The sequence below is a fragment of the Arachis stenosperma genome, chromosome 3 (assembly GCF_014773155.1).
Source record: "Arachis stenosperma cultivar V10309 chromosome 3, arast.V10309.gnm1.PFL2, whole genome shotgun sequence".
Lineage (NCBI taxonomy): Eukaryota > Viridiplantae > Streptophyta > Magnoliopsida > Fabales > Fabaceae > Arachis > Arachis stenosperma.
This window is the reverse complement of record NC_080379.1, coordinates 68,747,733-68,753,732: the sequence shown is the minus strand read 5'-3', so window position 1 is coordinate 68,753,732 and position 6,000 is coordinate 68,747,733.

Sequence of the window (6,000 nt, the reverse complement as noted above, 5' to 3'; positions counted from 1 at the left end):
CTGAAAAATACCTAATCTAAGCAACAAGATGAACCGTCAGTTGTCCATACACAAAACAATCCCCGGCAACGGCGCCAAAAACTTGGTGTACGAAATTGTGATCAATACTTTTCACAACTCAAATAATCCCCGGTAATGAATCCAAAAACTTGGTGTTCAATACCATGTCATAAACACAACTTCGCACAACTAACCAGCAAGTGCACTGGGTCGTCCAAGTAATAAACCTTACGCGAGTAAGGGTCGATCCCACGGAGATTGTTGGTATGAAGCAAGCTATGGTCACCTTGTAAATCTTAGTCAGGCAGACTCAAATGGGTATAGATGATGAATAAAACATAAAGATAAAAATAGAGATACTTATGTATATCATTGGTGAGAGCTTCAGATAAGCGTATGAAGATGCTTTCCCTTCTGTCTCTCTGCTTTCTTACTGTCTTCATCCAATCCTTCTTACTCCTTTCCATGGCAAGCTTATGCAAGGGTTTCACCGTTGTCAGTGGCTACCTCCCATCCTCTCAGTGGAAATGTTCAACGCACCCTGTCACGGCACGGCTATCCATCTGTCGGTTCTCAATCAGGCCGGAATAGAATCCAGTGATTCTTTTGCGTCTGTCACTAACGCCCCGCCTTCAGGAGTTTGAAGCACGTCACAGTCATTCAATCATTGAATCCTACTCAGAATACCACAGACAAGGTTAGACCTTACGGATTCTCTTGAATGCCGCCATCAGTTCTTGCCTATACCACGAAGACTCTGATCTCACGGAATGGCTGGCTCGTTTGTCAGGCGAGCACTCGGTTGTCAGGCGATCAACCATGCATCGTGTATCAGGAATCCAAGAGATATTCACCCAATCTAAGGTAGAACGGAGGTGGTTGTCAGTCACACGTTCATAGGTGAGAATGATGATGAGTGTCACGGATCATCACATTCATCAAGTTGAAGAACAAGTGATATCTTGGACAAAGAACAAGCGGAATTGAATAGAAGAACAATAGTAATTGCATTAATACTCGAGGTACAGCAGAGCTCCACACCTTAATCTATGGTGTGTAGAAACTCCACCGTTGAAAATACATAAGAACAAGGTCTAGGCATGGCCGTAAGGCCAGCCCCCAGTGATCAAAAGATTCAAAGATCTCCAGATCCTCAAATACAATAGTAAAAGGTCCTACTTATAGAAAACTAGTAGCCACTACAACATTTTCAGATTGAGGCAACATTTAAAAAGTGTTGCCTAAAGGCTGACAAAAAGTTGCTTTTGATCAATGGCAACACTTTTGGACCTAAAGCAACGTTTTTTGTCGGCGTTGCATATGCAGCCGTTGCCTTAGATCAAGGCAACACTTTTTTGTTTCAAAAGCAACGCTTTTGAGAGCAACACTTGGTAAGTGTTGCCTTTGGTTGAAAAACAACAACACTTCAAAGGTGTGTTTGAGACAACACTTTTGCAGTGTTGTCTCTTCTCTCATATTTTGGTCACTACTAAAAAGTGTTGCCTATTTGCAATAAAATGCAACTCTTTTATGTGTTGCTTATAAGTTGGAATTTGCAATCCTTTGAAGTGTTGTCTATTTGCAATAAAATGCAACTCTTTTATGTGTTGCTTATAAGTTGGAATTTGCAATCCTTTGAAGTGTTGTCTATTTGCAATAAAATGCAACTCTTTTATGTGTTGCTTATAAGTTAGAATTTGCAATCCTTTGAAGTGTTGCCTATTAGTTTTGAATATGCAACCCTTTAAAATATTGCCTTTTCTTTTGGATATACAACCTATACAAGTGTTGTCTAATATTCAAAATATGCAACTAATAAAAGGTTTGCCTTTTTGATAAAAATAAAAATTATTTTTGTAAAAAATATAAAAAATAAAATTTACAATAAAATTTTTGTTCATACATGTGTAATTATTTTAATTAATAAATAAATTTGTACACAATAAAAAATAATTATAAAAGAGACAAAATAACTAAAAATAAAATTCTAATTAAAATAGATATTAAAAAGTTCAATTAGTATTTCTAATACATGTTTATCAATAAATCTCAACAAAATAATAAAATTCTTGTCTAACAATAATTGTCATAACAAAATAGTAATTAATATTTATCAAAATAATGTCAATCTATTTGCATATTTTATATCTATGCTTGACTTTGTTGGAACAATCTGATAGTGTGTGGTATGATGAACTCAAAATCCTCTTGCCTCCACTGAGTCCAATAACTGCTGCATTTAAATGAATTGGGGTTTAGTTAAAGTTGCATTTAAAAAAAATTGAAACATAAAAGGTGCAATAATGGAAAATGATGCATGGTATGTGTTTGATGAAGTACCTGAGTAAACTGAGAAAGAGAAATGCAATGAAAAGATAAAAATGACTGAAACATAAATTTGAAGGGGGGAAAATGAAAAGATAAAGAAATGAAACAACTCCCTTGACAATTTCTGTCATTCCTGCGAATGAAACAGCAGTTACTAGAGTCTGTTGCAGTGACAACATGCATCACTCTCCAACATAGCCACATTATTTCAGCAATGAGGAAAAAAATTTCTTCCTCACAATAGCACAACGCTACAAAAATAAGTAATTAAAAAGGAAAAAGAAAAAAAGATGATTGATTAAAAATAGCAAGAGTGTATTGTAGAAGCCACCATGAAGTAAGATGGCAGAAGACAGAGAAAGCAAAGGCCAAAAATATTGATAGTCCATTCCCAATAAATGATAAATCACAAAAATTACTGCAAATTTTTTTGTTATACCTGGTCATCACTTTGGATCACGAGTTGATGAGGAAGGACGATCGTTGCCATTGGAACATTGCTTACTATTTATATCATGTGTTGATTCCTTGGCTCGTAATAAAGATAGTGCTTCATCAATATTTGTGCCAAGAGAACTCTGTTGCAAGAGAAGCTTCACAAGATCCTCCAAACTTTGGACTCTATCTTTTGTCTCATGAAGTTCAGTTTTCATTGAACTTATAGTCTTTGCATGTTGTTGCTTAATTTTAGCAATCTCCCGTTCTTTCTGCAGAGATGTTTTTGTGATTGTCCTCCCATAACATCGAACTCTTCCTGGTTGTTCTTTGCCAAATACTGCAGTAAATGCTTTCTCGGAAGTGTCTCCAGCTTCTTGGTGGCTCTTAAGTTTTTCCTATTAAAAAACACATAACAATTTTAGCTTGTTCCACTCACTGATTCTCATGCTTCTTTCCAAAACAGCCTAAAAGTAAAGGTGTTATGTCATGGCTATTTCCTCGGTTCAAGAAGAAGCATAGCAAGAATGTGATTATGAGTTCCCCAAACAGAACTGAATCTGAGAAAGTTTCTCAAGTTCTTAAGGACATGTGAATAGTTTCAATTGAGACACTCAAGAGGGAGTTAATGGAAGCAAATAAGAGTAGGGATGCAGCATTAATGAAAGTTTCTGAGATGAGAACTTCATTGGAGAACTTTTAATACTTTTAATAATGATATAATGAACATATTAAAAGTTAAAACTTAGATTTTATGTCCTTTTCACAAAAATTGTATTCACTTAATAATATGTATTTTAGAAACACACATTTTATTCAAGTTGATGGCTGATAGCTCTGTTTACCAGTCATGTCCATATCAGCTACCCATTAAATATAAATAGATGACAGAAATTAAAGGATGATTTGATTAATTTCAAACCTAAAAAAGCAAGATGTCTTAAATTAATGCCTACACATTTGTATCTTTGACTTCTCGCCTGCTATATCTAAATAAATTAAAGCATAAGCAGTTCACATGTATATTTTAATTATGGACCCCACAAAACATGATCATGTATGTTTTAAATCTACTTAATTAGTTATTTATAAATTATATTAGCTTTCAAGAAGAATCCTCCTCCAGGGGAAATTGACTTTGAAGGCTCTAAAATCAAGATATATACATATTACATACTATAACAATACTTTTTAAGTTTTATACAGGACAATCTGACTTAAAATAATACTGTAAATTAAGGCAATTTTGTTTTAGATCAATTTGTAAATTAAGGCAGTTCTACTTCAACTTATTATGACTTACAATAACAGCTTGTGTTCCTGAATCAAGCTCTTTTCCTTTTCGTCCAGTTCGAGTTGCAACAAACACATCAACCTGTGATGGGTCTTCTTTGTTCTCATTCATTTCACGCTACAAGTAAGGAAAAAGAGTATTAAAAATGGCCAAAAATAATATTTATCTAGTTTTAAGATGGTCATTATACAACAAGAAAAAACTTATAAAAAATCAAAATTATTACCATTTCATTACGCACTCTTGCAAAACTTATAGGTCCCATTCGATGTTGATGTTGTTGCTTTTTACGATTTTCAGAATTTAAACGAGATAGAGCCTATACCCAAAAAAATTAAAGGGAGTTATATGTAATAAACCAAAAGCATAAAAAAAGACAAAGAAACAGAATTATTTATTCTACAACTCACCTTAACAGAAGGAATACTCCAATATGCAATTAACTTTTGAAATTGAACTTCTGGAATATCTAAAGGGCGATTTTTCAGCATATCTTCAATGTTGTTATATCTCTCAAAATGCTTTCCCTTGATTCTTGTTTTGTAACCTTTCCAAGCTTCTCGAACACCAGTCATCACCCACCCTTTCCCCTCTTTTGGAAGAATGAACTTTGACTACGAAAAAGTACAAAACAAAAATTGTAAATGACAATTCAAGAACACTAAAAACAAAGACAAAACTGCAGTGTAAAACAGCAGCTATATATTTTCACAAAACTACAGCTAAGCCATACAAAATTGAAAATTTTCAGATCATAAAAAATAGATGAGAAATAAAACACTTACATTAATATATTTCCATATGCGCTTTTTGACTTTGAGGGGCACAGCTTTCCAACTAGTGTACATCAATGTTATGAAATCGCTATTCCTTCCCATTGTTCCAATAAAGTAAGTTAAATCCTTCACTCTTCTTGGAGTTGGTCCCACTGCTTGTCCTTCATAAAAAGTCACCTCTTCTCTTTCTTCCCAACTTCTTGCATGGATTTTAGCACACCTTGTTTTTCCTCGTGTCCTTCTAATCTTTGGAGTATCTATAAATATGTGCAATTTAACCATTTAAATGAATTATATAGCTATACATGCTAATGAATAAGTAAAATGATAATTATGTATAAAGTACAGCACCTTTAACATTGTTAGTTTCCATAAGGTGATTGTCATCACCATGAAGAACTTCATCTTCATATTCACCAACATAGTCCTCATCATCCGAGAAATCATCATCATCATCATCTCCAACTTCATTAGCATTTGCTCCACTATGTTCCTCCTCTCCTTCCACATGAATCCCATTTGTCTCCAAAAATGTATCAAGTGTCATGGCTTGACAACTTGATTTTGTATTTGTCTTCCTAAGATTTTGTTGCTTTTCTTGAACAGATCTTTCGTTTTCAGCACTTGGTTCAAAATCGTCATCTTCTCTTTCCAAATGAACCCCATGTGTCTCCAAAAATTTATCCATACCCATGGTTGGACGCTTTTTAAGATTTTCTGGTTCTTCTTCACTAGCTCCAATTTTCTGGTTCGGCATACTTTTCATTCTTTTAGAAATTGGGACTTCTTTTTGAGTGCTTTGCTTAGAAGGCATAGGAGTCACTCTCTTTTGTCCATGACCACCAGCCATCATTGGAGAGATAAAATGTTGCTTCTTATGAATTTCTGCTGTATTTTTCTGCATGAATTGCTTGTTGCTTTGATACTGTTTTACCAATCTTTTCCGCTTTGGAGTAGTTCTTGTTTCCATTGTATTTCTGAAATAAAACAAAATAAAAGATGACATTAGACATTAGAATTTGGCAATGTAAATAAAGTTCTTTCCTAACACCAAATTCAGCCTTTAATAAATCATTAAGAAACTGAATGGAGTTGTTTGCTGAGGATATAATTGAAGACTACTATTTAATAGTAATAAACAAGAAGGAGCTGAAGGAGATAACATTG